This window comes from Theobroma cacao, chromosome 5, assembly GCF_053813885.1.
Source record: "Theobroma cacao isolate CCN51 chromosome 5, ASM5381388v1, whole genome shotgun sequence".
NCBI lineage: Eukaryota > Viridiplantae > Streptophyta > Magnoliopsida > Malvales > Malvaceae > Theobroma > Theobroma cacao.
The window spans coordinates 41,454,577-41,470,676 of NC_142643.1; the positions used below are offsets into that span (position 1 = coordinate 41,454,577).

At 32.1% G+C, this 16,100-nt stretch overlaps 4 pseudogenes; 1 reads left to right on the forward strand and 3 right to left on the reverse strand.

Annotated features, from left to right (window-relative positions):
• Positions 1-487: 487 nt before the first annotated feature.
• On the reverse strand, positions 488-1,189 carry LOC18599672 (agamous-like MADS-box protein AGL80 pseudogene; annotated as a pseudogene).
• Positions 1,190-2,647: 1,458 nt separating this feature from the next.
• On the forward strand, positions 2,648-11,509 carry LOC148762924 (uncharacterized; annotated as a pseudogene).
• LOC18599674 (agamous-like MADS-box protein AGL80 pseudogene) lies at positions 7,800-8,357 on the reverse strand (annotated as a pseudogene).
• Positions 11,510-14,801: 3,292 nt separating the features above from the next.
• LOC18599675 (agamous-like MADS-box protein AGL80 pseudogene) lies at positions 14,802-15,767 on the reverse strand (annotated as a pseudogene).
• Between the last annotated feature and the right edge of the window lie 333 nt (positions 15,768-16,100).

Consider the following 16,100-nt stretch of genomic DNA (forward strand, 5'->3'; position numbering starts at 1 on the left):
TTTTGATTGTAAAGCAGACATTAATCCTTTATTTTTCTGCAAATGATTGTACATGGACAGTCTAATAATTGGATATTGGAAATCTGAAATGGAGAGAATATTGATATCAATTGATATGAAGATAATAATCATGATAATTGAATCCTAATGAATTTATTTAGGTACATTAGATTCACAGGTGGGCCTATCCTGAGTTCATAGTGCTCACAGCGTTTCTTATGTTTATATTTTGGGCAACAGGTTGTGTATAACTGTTGCTTACAGATGCTTGTACCAGTGAGTCTTTAGGCTCACACACTGTAGTTTCAGTGTTTTTAATGAAATTTTATTTTGGCTGAGCGAAAAAAAAGGGGCGGTTATGAACAAGAAAAGAAAATGTAAATAACTTAAAATAGAACATAAAAACATGCAATAAGAACATCCCTTAGACATAACAATTAACACTAGAAGATAGACATTAGAACTATGATACACATAGTTGTTTTTCCTAAGGGAAAAAAGCAATGGGGTTGTTATCCCCAAATGAGAGCACTGAATCAAGTCCCATGTCCTCTGGTGAGTGCATCAGGTCCTTGATCAACTGTTGCCTCTGTTCTGTTTCCGGGCTCACCCCACGCTCCGGACTTTTTACCTGCGCCTTCTCTCCACTCTTCAGCATAGCTTCTGGTGTTGCCATTGTTGCTGATGCTGTTGCTACAGACCCTTGGGATTGAGACGCCTGGGGAAACATAGAAATCCTCCTATCAATATCCTTTAGGTTTTGCTCGAGCAACCACCCAAGGTCATTCAAATCCATCATGTTCAAATTCTCTAACCCTTGTCCGGCCAGGCATTGGAACATGACTTGTGTGATCTCCTTTTCGCGATTGTCCCTGCACTGTCTCTTAAGCTGTTTGTTGGCTAGTTCGATCCTTTGCTGAAGGAAACTCTTTTGGCTCATCATCCCCATGCTTTGATCCATTTTAGGCATATTTTTAAACTCCGAGAGCACGCGCTGGGCTCCTGCAGGGGATGGCCAAACCTCAGGTTGAGCGTCATAAGGACTATAGATAATCACAGAAGCTTCTATCCCACAGAGGGTACTTAGTTCGCTCGCCTTCTTCAATAGACCCTTTTTTCTTTTCCTAAAGGTAGCTTTCCTTGCAGAATCTTTGGTGATGTAGGAAAGCTTCATCTTCTTTCTAGTCATGGCTGCCTGGAAAGCAAAGAACTGGAATTGAAGGCTTTTTATGCACTTCTTACCCAAACAACCTACGGTATATATAGAGATGAAGGGATTCCATTGTTCTTATCACAAAATTTTTGTGGTGTTGGTCCTTAATGTATATAGTAATGGTGACTTAAAAGGAAAGAAAAAACTATCAGGGCAACCCTTGAATTTCATCAAAAAATACAAATATAGTCTTTTATTTGAAGTGGATTGATGCAAACATTGACAAAATATCTTTATGGAGGGAGTAAAATTCGCTCGAAGAATATGAAGAGATCTTAGTTAAGGATATCAAAGCTGTAATTTGACAAACAAAATTAAATTGGATGAAGGGTTCTCTTACCTAAGACATGACGATTCTTGTTTCCATGATAGGATCTAGCATGAATCATCAAATGTTTTGTAGTCTTATTCATCCATTCATATACATTTGGTATGTTGTTTTTGTTATTGCTGATTTTGGTAATTATAGATCACACATTTAAGTGTGATAATTAATAAAGGATAGGAAGATCTATAATGTCAATCTCATTGTGTAAAAAGATGCTCTTGTTCTGACAGAAATTACATAGAGACAAATGTTTCATTGTTCGTTATGAATAGGATGATTTAAGGAGAAATAATTCGTGTTATAATTTGATATGGTTGTACGCGGCGCTTAGGAAGTTTTGATCCCATAGTCAGTTTTGGGATGTAACTATCATCAAAGAGTTAAGTTAGAGTTCCGTCATTAATTTTAACAAGATTAGTCCAGTCCAACTAATTTAGACTCCTAGTTTATAGCACGTCTAAGGAAAAGTTAGATTATTCATATATAACATTAGATAAGAATTAATTGATAGATAATACTTTTTTAGTGTTTTCTTTTCATCCTTATTTAAATAAATTTTTATTTTTAATTTCAAAAAGTAAAAAGTAAATTTGAAATGTAGAAAAAGTTTTTTTTTTAAGGGTTAAAAATGATATAATTTTGAAACTTTGAAAGATACATAAATAGTATGTAGCTTATTCTTATTACAATTTTTGCAACTTAATTAGTCTAATATATTAATAAGGAATGTAAGCTGAATAATAAGGAATGTAGGGTGGTGTATTTTTTTCTTAAAATGGAAATTTAGATTTATGTATAAGCAAAACATATTTTGCTCTTTCTTAATTTACACCAACAATTTATTTTTGTGTATGCATTGTGTAGACAGACAGGGTTTTTGTTATAGTAGACTGTAACAAAATTGAGTTATTTTGTTCAATTTTATTTGGCTAAACTTTTAAATAAGCCCCTAAACTATATTAAAAGAGTCAATTAAGGTCATGCTAGTATTTAAATCTACTGAATTTTCAAAGTTTCATATTTAAATATTGTCAATGTGTTATGTGGTTTATTATTATTATGCCTATGGTTACTGGTATTGTGCCTTTCAATTGATTTCAGCATTCATGTTATCTAGCTACTTGTTTACTGATGTACTTGTAATCTACTCTAGCCATTACTATATACACGTTTTCTTACCAAGATGTATTTATTTCCCTAGAGATATAGGCCTTTTCCCTGATGGCGTCATTCTTCATTCTTAACTAGTTTCTGCAGATATGGTTCCAAAATTTGCCAAATCTGGTGTTTATGTTTCACTGTTAGTGTATGTTATGCCTATGAAAACACATAAGGCCGAGAAAATGCTAAAGGCGGTTAGTTCATCAGGTTCATTGTTCTATGGATGTTACAAAGCAATTGGTCTTTTTATATTTGAAACTCCTACAAATTCGTTCTGAAAGGATATTATCATAGTTAGAGGTACCTGATGCACTTCCAAATTGAGAGTTGGGCTCGTTGTTTTTGGTTGATGAAGATCCTTCCCTCCTCGAGAGTTTTTTGTCCAAAAAACATTCCTTATTCATTGGTACCTAATTACATTATTTGAGTGTTCAAGAAAAATTTTGAATCCCTTAATAGAATTGTTGATTGAAAGCAAATGAAGAAGCTTGTTGTGTTACAAGAATGGTTAATCAGTTAAAAAAGCCAAAAAGAAAGGGCTAAGTAAAGTCAGAATAATGTTAACTGATTAACATAGAGCCTCAATCAATTAAGGCTATTGAGGGCACTGCATCAAAGGAAGGTAGAAAAGCCTCAATCAGTTAGCACAAAGGCATAATTGATTAATAATATACTAGGTGCAAAATAGAAGCTTTTTAATTGGTTAACCAAAGAAGTTAATTGGTTAAAGGTCAAGCTTGAAGTTTCAATTAGCACCAAATCCAAATTCAAAATGTTGATGACCGTCGAAAGGCGCCAAACCATGAGATTCATAGCTGAAGAATTTTAATAGGTTGGATCCCATTTTAATCAGTTAAGGATTGAAAGGAGAAAAGCTTCGATCAGTTAAAACGAGGACAAATAGGTTAGAGGATGGCTGATGGAAACATCTCTCAAAGAAGTCTGAAAATAGAAAGTTTTTAATCGATTAAAGCCCCCTTTAACTGATTAACACAGTGAAAAAGACTCTTAAACAAAGAAGCCTTAATCAGTTAAAGCTTATTATTAACCGATTAAAGAAACACTACCAGCTCATTTGAATTTAACTACTAGAAGACAAAATAACGAGTAAAAACTGCCTTTAATTGTTAGAATGTGTCTTCCAAGTATTTAAAGCCTCTCTAATGATCAAAAATTAAGAAGAGAAGTTCCAAAGAGTTTGAAAGAGCTTAGAAGAGCAGAAACCTTCTCTTTTACACTTGTATTCCACTCTTATCTTGATGAAAGTGTTTGAGTTGAAGTTTGTACAACTTAGATTAGTTAGGTGATCATTTGTACCCCTTTTTATTTTCTATTTCTTGTTTACTTAGAGTTTGTAAGACACTCTAAAGGGTAGTCTAAGTTAGGGTAAACTTAGGACTTGTTGTATAAGGGTTGGAGCTTTGGTTAAAAGGTTACCATAAAAAAGCTTGGTGGAAGTTGTTAATTCCATTAGTTATAGTGCAAGTTCTGTTGAAAATCCTTGGTTGGAAAGATCACGGTAATGGATATAGGTCAGGCGAATTGAAACACTATAAATATTGTGTTTTGTCCGCTTCTTTTAACCTTTCTTTACTTAGTTTTTCCTAACCTCAACAAGTTTTCAAACCATCCATCTTAAATCTTCCTAATGGATTTTAAATTTCAATATCTACCTCAAAAATATTTTTAAGTGTTATTCACTCCCATTGTGGCACAGCTTTTGGGACCAACAATCAGTCCCTTGCTTCAAAATATGCTTTAGCATTGTAAAAAGAGATGCTTAATCACCCAGAAAACATTAATAATGTATGCTTTCTGCTTCAGTTGAAAGGTGTCTTTTATGTATATACTTGCACTGTGCTTGTATCTTTTTCTTGATCTCTTACCTTCAACACATTTTCTCATAGAAAACAATAGAATTATGAAGGAAAATAACTCTAACAAATCTAATATGAGAGAATGTCCATCATCTCTAGTAATCACTGCACTATAAGTTCTTGTGTTTGCTCTATTATATGGAAGTTTAAGGTCACAAGAGCCCTCAAATAGGTAATGCTAGTGAGTTCGGTCATTCTTCTTGAAGAAAAATTTGATTATCGCTTCTGAGATCGGTAGTTAAATTTGCTTGAGGTGCCATTGAGTCTTTACCATATAATATGCTGTATTTCTTTACCCTATTTACCTTGTATGTATTCAGATATGCACTTGAGAGCATCATATATGTAACATATGGAAAATTTTATCGCTCCCAGGTGCTCGATTCTGTTGGATCTTTGTTGGAAATGAGAAAAAGAAGAACTTGCAGAATTAAGCTACAGAAATGCAGTCTAGTTGTTTTCTTTTCAAGGTTCAAAAGTTCCCTTGGAATGATAGTTCAATGTCTATCTTTTCAGCACTGGGAACATGTTGTTTCACCATTTTGTGAATCTTGCAAATGTGAAAAACCTGAGTAACTGTTAATGTGTTTATAGAAAATCTTGTACCATTTTGTGCATTTTGAGATATCTAACATATACTAAATCTTCATACATAATTATGGCCATCTTGTCTCACTTCACATTTTCATTTTTATTGACTTGCATATTTATTTTGAGCACTTAAGATTCTTTTTTCCAAATCCAAATGAAATAATGCATTTGCAATTGCATAACCCACTATCTAAGATGGCTTTTATTTAATGCCAAATGCAAGAACACTACTTGCATTAGGAATAACATTTATTGCTATTGCATAAATTATGACTGATGGGTTGACAAAGATAAACGTATCTCATAGTAAAGATTTTTTTATATTTTGTAATACTTATTGTCTATTAGGTATTTCGTTATTGTAGTCCTTTTTTAGTTATAATTTGAAGAACTGATCTTTTAAAAATTAAATAAATTTTATAACTTTTCCAAAATAGAAAATCAAAAGAAAAAATCATAACGGTTACTAACTAACTCTATGTTTCTATAAAATACGTATCATTATCTTCCATCGAAAATTAAAAGGATTCTTATTTCACTAATTAAGTTCATTTTGCATAAGAAAAAAAGGTGACGATTTCTTATTCATGACTCACTCTACTTTGATTCGATACATGTTACTACTACCTTTTTTTGGTTTCTTCACAAAATATATAGCCCACTCTTTAACCTTTAGACACAGCATTAATGTTTAGTTTAGTCCTACTCTTTAACCTTGTGCTGAATAATCAAAGGTGGCTCTTAATTTTCATTCCTTCCAGCATTTTAATTCATTACCCATTTTGTTCATATCCAAAAAAGCAAACCAAACCAATCCTTAATCATGAAATTTTTAGCTTAGCTTATGTACATAATTTCCAACTTTATGATTTCAATTGCAATGCACTGCTCTGACGCCAAGGTGTAGGGTTTATCAAGAGGAAGATGAGAGTAAGGTTGCTGTCTATCCTTCTTTTTTTTATCATACTTTCATTCCAAACCCTCTTCTTTTTTCATATATCAAATTTTAATCTATACGTAAATAAGAACTAACATATCTTTTAAGCACAAGTATGTCCCATCCTCCCAATTAATCACTGGAGGTTAGGTTTTGGTTTTTACCACCTTTTGACTTTTGCTTTATCTGTTTCTTCTAGTCAAGTATTAAAAGAGTGCTCTTGTGTATCCTTGGCACTGCATGAAGTCCAGGCCTCTTTCCTATCATATTTCTAACTTGGATATCGAAAGTATCGTATCATGATTAAGTTGCTATGATCAGCATCTTCATTAATATGCTTTCAAACATTCGTATTAAGGGTATCAACAGAAAAGATCTGGATATTGACCAAGAAATTAGACATGAATTTGGGTTTATTACAGTCTAAGGTAGAACTAGATGGTAAATTGACTACCTTGAAAATTTTAATCCATTGATCTGCATGCCTTGATTAAGTTTCTATATTTTTAACGTCTCAATAGTAATATCATTAGACAAAAGTTTTGCAAAATCTAAAAATAATTACAGATAAATAAAATACATCAAATGGTAAGAACCGGTTGTTCATCCAATTATTTATTTATAATGTTTATGTCAAAAATTCTAAAGTACTTGTTGTAGTTTTAATGCTCTTTGCATGATGAATTATAATTCACTTATTGGATTCATATTCAGCCAAATGGCTCATATATATTTGATGTGATACTGCATACTAATGAGGAGGTTTATGACTTTTTTGGATGTGCTGCAAATGGTTTGCAAAGATTAATTTTCATTGATGTACTACATATGTTTAATATATCATCTCTTTAAATAATCGACAAAAGATATTTTATAAAATGTTTTTGATAAACCTATTGCTTGTATTTATATGCAATAAAAAAACTGAAAAGGCTTATAATGACCATTTATTTACATTTTATGTTGATTTGGCTTTTTTTTTTTTTGCTCAATCAAAAACAATTTTATTGAATATCAACAACTAATACAAAATTTGATAAACAAAAGGAGATCATATTGAAGCTTACAACAACACACCATATGGAAAGAACTGAAACAACCCCCAACAACATAAATCATAAAAAACAAGAATTCCAACAACACTCAACACCTAAACAAGATAGCTGTTGTAGCAATTCAAAACTCAAGATATGTGATTTGACTTTGTTTTAGTCTTTTGTACTGGATGTAATACAAGTTTTCATTGTAAAGCTGACATTAATCTGTAATTTTTCTACAAATGAGTCTGCATGGACAATCTAATAATCGGATACTAGAAATCTGAAATGGAGAGAATATTGATATCAATTGATATGAATATAATAATCATGATGATTGAATCCTAAGGAATTTATTTAGGTACATTAGATTCAAGGGGTGATTATGAACAAGAAAGAAAATGTAAATAACTTAAACTAAAATATAAAAACATGCAATAACAACATCCATTAGACATAACAATTAACACAAGCAGACAGACATTAGAACTGTGATACACATAGCTGTTTTTCCTAAGGGAAAAACGCAGTGGGGTTGTTATCCCCAAATGGGAGCACTGAATCAAGTCCCACGTCTTCTGATGAGTGATTCAAGTCCTTGGTCAACTGTTTCCATTGCGCTATTTCGAGCTCACTCATGCTCTGAACTCTCTACCTACACCTTCTCTCCACTCTTTAGCATCGTTTCTGGGGTTGCCATTGTTGTTGATGCTGCTGCTGCGAAACTTTGGGAATGAGATGGCTTGGTAAGCGTATAAACCTTCTTGTCAATATCCTTCAAGTTTTGCTTGAGCAACAACCCGAGGTCACTCAAATCCGTCATGTTCAATATCTCCGACCCTTGTTTAGCTAGGCATTGGAACATGACTTGTGTGATCTCCTTCTCGCGATTGTCCCTGCACTGTCTCTTAAGTTGCTTGTTGGCTTGTTCGATCCTTTGCTTAAGGAAACTCACTTGGCTCATCATCCCCATACTTTGATCCATCTTAAGCATCTTCTTAATCTCCGAGAGCACGCATTGGGCTCCTGCAAGGGATGGCCAAACCTCAAGTTGAGCATCATAAGGATTGTAGATTATCATAAAAGCTTCTATCCCGCAAAGGTTACTTAGTTCGCTCGCCTTCTTCAGTAAACCTTTCTTTCCTTTCTTGAAGGTAGATTTCCTTGTAGAATCTTTGGTGATGTAAGAAAGCTTCACCTTCTTTCTAGTCATGGCTACCTAGAAAGCAAAGAATTGGAATCGAAAGCTTTCTATGCATTTCTTACCCAAACAGCCTACACTATATAGTGATGAAGGGATTGCATTGTTCTTATTGCAAGATTATAGTGGTGTTGGTCCATGTTGTATATAGTAATGGTGACTTAAAAAGAAAGGAAAAACAATCAGGGCACCCCTTGAATTTCAGCAAAAAATACACATCTAGTCTTTTATTTGAAGTGGATTGATGCAAACATTGACAAAATATCTTTGTGAAGGGAGTGAAAATTTGCTCAAAGTATATGAAGAGATCTCAGTCTAAGGATATCAAAGCTGTAATTTGTCAAACAAAATTCAATTGGATGAGGGCTTCTCTTATCTAAGACATGATGATTCTTTTTTTGATGATATGATCTAGAATGAATCCTAAAATGTTCAGTTGTCTTATTCATCTGTTCATATACATTTGGTATTTTGTTTTCTTTGTTGCTAATTTTGGTAATTACAGATAACACATTTAAGTGTGATAATTAAGAAACGATAGGAAGATTTATAATGTCAATCCCATTGTGTAAAAAGATGCTCTTGTTCAAATAGAAATTATACATAGAGACAAATGTTTAATTGTTCCTTATCAATAGGATGATATAAGGGGAAATAATTCGTGTTTTAATTTGATATGGGTGTACATGGTGCTTAGGAAATTTTGATCCTATAGTCATTTTTGGGATGTAGCTATTATCAAAGAGTTAAGTTAGAGTTCCGTCTTTAATTTAAACAAGATTAGTCCAGTTCATTTGATTTAGATTCCTAATTTATAGCACATCTAAAGAAAAGTTAGATTATATATTAATATATAACATTAGATAAGAATTAGTTGATAGATAATACTTTTTAGTATGTTTTCTTTTTATCCTCATTTAAATAAATTTTTATTTTTTATTTCAAAAGTAAAAAGTAAATTTGAAATGTTCAAAAAGTTTTTTTTTTATAAAAAAAGGGTTAAACAATTATATAATTTCAAAACGTTCAAAGATACATAAATAGCAAGTAGCACATTCTAATTTCAATTTTTTTCAACTTAATTAGTCTAACATATTAATAAGGAATGTAAGGTGAATAATAAGGAATGTAAGGTGGTGTATTTGTTTTCTTAAAATGGTAAGAAGATAGGTGTTCAGATTTTTGTATAATCAAAACATATTTTGCTCTTTCTTAATTTACACCAACAATTTATTTTTGTGTGTGCATTGTGTAGGCAGACAAGGTTTTCATTATAGTAGACAATCACAAAATTGAGCTATTTTGTTTAATTTTATTTGGCTAAATACTTAAATAAGTCCCTCAACTATATTAAAAAAGTCAATTAAGGTCATACTGGTATTTAGATCTATTGAATTTTCATAGTTTAATACTTAAATATTGTCAATGTGTTGTTTGCTTTATCAATTTTATGCCTGTGGTTGTTGGTATCATGCCTTTCAAATGCCTTCAGCATCCATGTTATTTAGCTACTTGCTTACTGATGTGATTGTAACATGCTTTAGCCATTATTGTATACATGTTTTCTTACCAAGATGTATTTATTTCCCCAGAGATATTGGGCCTTTCCCAGATGGCATCATTCTTCATTCTTACCTAGGTTCTGCAAATTAATATGGTTCCTGAATTTGCCAAATCTGGTGCTTACTTTTCACTGTCAGGGTATGTTATGCTTATGAAAACAAGAAGGCCAAGAAAATGCTAATAGTGATTAGTTCATCAGATTCATTGTTCTATGGATGTGACGAAGTATTTTGTCTTCTTATATCTGAAACTCCTGCAGATACCTTCTGAAAGGATATTATTAGAGTCAGATGCACCTGATGCACTTTCAAATTCAGAGTTAGGTTCCCTGTTTTTGGTTAGCGAAGATACTTCCCTCCCTCAAGAGTTTTTTGCTCAGGGGAGAAGTTTAGCTTCAAATGTTAGCACTCCCTCTAATCATTAGTCCCTTGCTTCCAGAAATGGTTTAGCATTGCGAAAAGAGATGCTTAATCACCCAGCAAACATTCATAATATATGCTTTCTACTTTAGTTGAAGGGTGTCTTTTATGTATATACTTGCACCCTGCTCATATCTTTTTCTTGATCTTTTACCTTCAACACATTTTCTTATAGAAAACAAAAGAATTATAAAGGAAATTAATTTAAAAAAATCTAATATGAGACAATGCCTATCATCTCTAGTAATTACTGCACTACAATTATAAGTTCATGTATTGTTTGCTCTAGAATATGGAAGTTTAAGGTCACAAGAGCCCTCAAATAGGCAACGCCAGTGAGGTGGGTCATTCTTCATGAAGAAAGATTTGATTATCGCTTCTGAGACCCGTAGTTAAATTTGCTTGAGGTGCCATTGAGTCTTGACCACATAATATGTTGTATATCTTCACACTATTTGCCTTGTATGTATTCGGATATGCACTTGAGAGCATCATATATTTAACATGTGGAAAATTTTTATTACTCAAGGTGCTCGAATTTGTTGCGCATCTTTGCTGGAAATTAGACAAGAAGATGACGCAGGAGCGTCTAGGATTATATTTAGTTTTTGCTAATTTAGTTGATTTAGGATTTATTTTCTTTAGATTAGGATTCTTTTCTTATTTTTATTTTAATACTTTTAAAAATTAGTATTTAATTAGGATAGTCATGTTTTATTTAGGAATAGAACACTTATTTTATTTAAATCTCTTATTAATTATTCTAATTGTATTAGATAATTAGAAGTAGAGTTTTATTAGGATTTGGGCCTATAATACTATAAATAGGACCCTTAGGCTTAGTTATGAGACATTCAGAATTGAGAGTTAATAAATAATATTTTCTTAAACATGAGTGTTTATTTCTCTAGGCTCTTTTAAAGAGTAAGAGGTTTTAATATCTTTAGCCTAGCCAACCAAAGTGAGATTTTGGCTATTTTTCACCTTAGTGGGGTTTTCAATTTTGCCAAGATTGGTGATTCACCTTAGTGGGGTTTTCAACCTCACCACGATTGGTTGATGTCTTTCATAACGCTCAGGTGCCTTTACAACGTCTCGGCGTCAGAAGAACTTGCAGAATTAAGCTACTGAAATGCAGTTTAATTGTTTTCTTTTCAAGGTTCAAAAGTTCCTTTGGAGTGATAGTTCAGTGTCTATGTTTTCAGCACTAGGAACATGTTCTTGTACCATTTTGTGCATCTTGCAAATGTGAAAAACCTAAGTAACTGCTTATGTGTTTATAGAAAATCTTGTACCATTTTGTGCATTTTAAGACTTCTAACATGTACTAAATCTTCATACATAATTATGGCCATCTTTTCTCCCTTCACATTTTCATTTTTATTGACTTGTGGATTTGTTTTGTGCACTTAAGATTCTTTTCTTCAAATCCAAATGAAGTAATGCATTTGCAATTGCATAACCCACTCTCTAAGAGGGCTTTTTTTTTTTTTTTTATTTCATGGCAAATGCAAGAACATTAATTGCATTAGGAATAACATTTATTGCAATTGCATAAACTTATGACTTATGGGTTGACAAAAATAAAAGTATCTAATAGTAAAGAGTTTTCTATATTTTGTAATACTTATTATCTATTAGGTATTTCGTTATTTTTGTTTGTTTTTAGTTATAATTTGAAAAACTGATCTTTTAAAATTAAATAAAATTTTATCACCTTTCCAAAAAAAGAAAATCAAAAGAAAAGAGAATAACGGTTACTAACTAATTCTATGTTTTTGTAAAAAATACATACCATTATCTTCCATTGAAAATTAAAAGGATTCTTATTTCACTAATTATGTCCATTTTGGATTAAAAAGGTCGACGATTTCTTATTCATGACTCACTCGTTGCTTCGATTCAATACATGTTACTACTAGCTTTTTTTGGTTTCTTCACAAAATATATAGCCCACTCGTCAACCTTTAGAGACAATATTAATGTTTAGTTTAGTCCTACTCTTTAACCTTGCACTGAATAATCAAAGGTGGATCTTAATTTTCATTCCCTTCAGCATTCTAATTCATTGTTGATTTTGTTCATATCCAGAAGAGCAAATCAAACCAATCCTTAATCATGAAATTTTTAGCTTAGCTTATGTACGTAATTTCCAATTTTATAATTTCTATTGCAATGCACTGCTCGATGGCCAAGGTATTGGCTTTGTCAGGAGGAATATGAGAGTCAAGCTGCTACTTATCCTTCTGCTCTCGTCATACTTGGATTGCATGTCCTCTTCTTTTTTCATATATCGAATTTTAATCTATATGTAAATAAGAACTAACATAACTTTTATGTACAAATATGTGTGATTCCTCTTGTTTTTCATTGGAGGTCAAGTTCAAGTTTCTATCACCTTTTGACTTTTACTTTATCGTTTCCTTCTAGTAAAGTGTAAAAAAAGTGCTCTTGTGTATCCTTGGTACTGCATGTAGTCAAGGGCTCTTTCTTATCATATTTTTAACCTGGATATTGAACGTTTTGTATCATGATTAAGCTGCTATGATTAGCATTTTCAGTAATATGCTTTCAAACATTCTTATTAAGAGTATCAACAGAAAAGATCTGGATATTGACCAAGAAATGAATCTTGGTTCATTACAGTCTGGGGTAAAACTAGATGGTAAATTGCCTATCTCAGAAATTTTAATCCATTGATCTGCATGCATAGATTAAGTTTCTATATTATTAGCATCTCAATAGTAATATCATTAGACAAAATTTTTCGCAAAATCTAAAAATAATTATGCATAAATAAACAACATCAAATGGTAAGAGCCAGTTGTTCATCCAATTATTTATTCATAATGTTTATGTAAGAAATTCTAAAATGCTTGTTGTAGTTTCTATGCTCTTTGCGTGATGAATTATAATTCACTTGGATTTATATTCAATCAAATGGCTCATACGTTTGATGCTACACTACGTACTAATGAAGAGGTTCATAACTTGTTTTGATGTGCTTCAAACAGGGGCGAATCTAGCCAATTTTTGTTGAGGGGTCAAAGACGAAGAGGAATAATGGTTAAAAATTTTTAAAATTAATGCATTGCATTTAAACAACAATCAAAAGATTTATAATAGAAAATAATTTTATATAACATATAATTAAATCAAAAGGAATAAGAAAGAAAAACTTACAAAAAAGTTGTGCTCGCCAATATTTGCTAGATTCATAAAATATAATAAATGAACTATAAATAGTTAAATACAATATATAGAATTTCACATAATACTTAAATAATATAAATAGAAAGAAGAAGATATAAGAAAACTTTATCTTATCCAAGTTCAAAAGATTATAAAACTCTCTTTTAAATAATGGAATGTGTTTCAGTTTTTAATTGCATAAAAGAGTGTAAAGTAAAATAAAAGAACAACAAGAGAAGAGAAAGAGAAAAAGAAAGAAATGGAGGAAGGGGTGTGAATTCGGGTAACGTTGATTAGGGCTTGTAGGGTCATTATATTATTTATTATTTATATTAATTATTAAATAAAAATTTATTTTTGAGGAGCATTAAAAATATATAATAAATACAATATTTCAAAATTTTTGGAGGGGCCACAACTTCCATAAATATACTACTCTCCAATATTATTAAAAATATATATAATAATTAAAAATTTTCAAAAATTATGGGAGGCATAACAATACCACCCTCTGCCCCTAGCTGCAAATGGTTTGCAAAGATTAATTTTGCTTGATGTGCTGAATATGTTTAATATATCAACTCTTTAAATAATTGACGAAAGATATGTGATAATATAATTTTGATAAACCTATTGCTCATGTTTATATGCAAGAAAAAAAACTGAATGGGCTTACGATCACTGATTTACATTTCATGTTGATTTGGCTTTTATTTTTTTCCCTTTTTGTTTTTTTTTTTTGCTCAATCAAAAACAATTTTATGGAATATCAATGACTAATACAAAATCTAATTAACAGAAAGGATGATTGAAGCTTACAACAAACACTAGAAGGAGAGAACTAAAATAACACCCAACAACAGAAATCACAAGAAACAAGAACTGGAAAAACACCCAACACCCAAACAGGTAGTTGTCTATAGCAATTTAAAACTAAGGATATGTGATTTGACTTTGTTTTATTCTTTTGTACTGGATGGATGCAGTACAAGTTTTGATTGTAAAGCTGACATTAATCTATAATTTTTTTGCAAATGTGCCTATATGGACAGTCTAATAATGGGATATTAAAAATTTGAAATGGATAGAGAATAACGATATCAATTGATATGAAGATAACAATCATGATGATTGAATTCTAAGGAATTTATTTAGGTACATTAGATTCAAAGGGTGATTGTGAACAAGAAAAGGAAATGTAAATAACTTAAACTAGAACATAAGAACATGCAATAAGAACATTCCTTAAACATAACAATTAACACAAGCAGACAAACACTGGAACTATGATACAAATAATTGTTTTTCCTAAGGGAAAAAGGTAGTGGGGTTGTTATCCCCAAATGGGAGCACCGAACCAAGTCCCACATCCTTGGTGAGTGCATCAGGTCCTTGATCAACTGTTGCCTCTATGATGTTTCCGGGCTCACCTCACGCTCTGGACTCTCTGCTTGCACCTTCTTTCCAGTCTTCAGCATTGCTTTTGGTGTTGCCATTGTTACTAATGCTATTGTTGTTGTTGTGAACCCTTGGGAATGAGACACCTTGGTAAGCATATCAATCCTTTTGTCATTATACTTTAAGTTTTGCTCTAGCAACCACCCGAGGTCATTCAAATCCATCATGTTCAAATTCTCTAACCCTTGTCCGGCCAGGCATTGGAACATGACTTGTGTGACCTCCTTGCGATTGTCCCTACACTATCTCTTGAGCTGTATATTGTCTTTTGCGATCCTTTGCCTAAGGAAACTCTCTTGGCTCATCATCCCCATGCTTTGATCCATCTTAGACATCTTCTTAAATTCCGAGAGCATTTGTTGGGCTCCTGCAGGGGATGGCCAAACCTCAGGTTGAGTGTTAGAAAGACTGTAGACAATCACAGAAGCTTCTATCCCACAGAGGGTACTCAATATGCTCGCCTTCTTCAACAAACCCTTCTTTCTTTTCTTGAAGGTAGCTTTCCTTGCAGAATTTTTGGTGATGTAGGAAAGCTTCACCTTTTTTCTAGTCATGGCTGCCTAGAGAGCAAACAATTGGAATCGAAAGCTTTTTATGTACTTCTTACCCAAATAGCCTATGCTATATATAGAGATGAAGGGATTCCATTGTTCTTATTGCAAGATTATATTGGTGTTGGTCCTTGTTGTACATAGTAATGGTGACTTAAAATGAAAGGGAAAACTATCAGGGCACCCCTTGAATTTCATAAAAAAATACAAATCTAGTCTTTTATTTGAAGTGGATTGATGCAAACATTGACAAAATATCTTTGTGGAGGTTGTGAAAATTTTCTTAAAGGATATGAAGAGATCTCAGTCTATGGATATCAAAGCTGTAATTTGACAAACAAAATTCAATTGGATGAGGGCTTCTCTTACCTAAGACATGGTGATTCTTGTTTCCATGATAGGATCTAGCATGAATCATAAAATGTTTTATTGTCTTATTCATCCATTCATACACATTTGTATTTTTTTTATTGCTGAATTTGATAATTGCAGATCACACGTTTAAGTGCATGTGGTAATTAAAAAGGGATAGGAAGATCCATAATGTCAATCCCATAGAATAACTCTTGTTC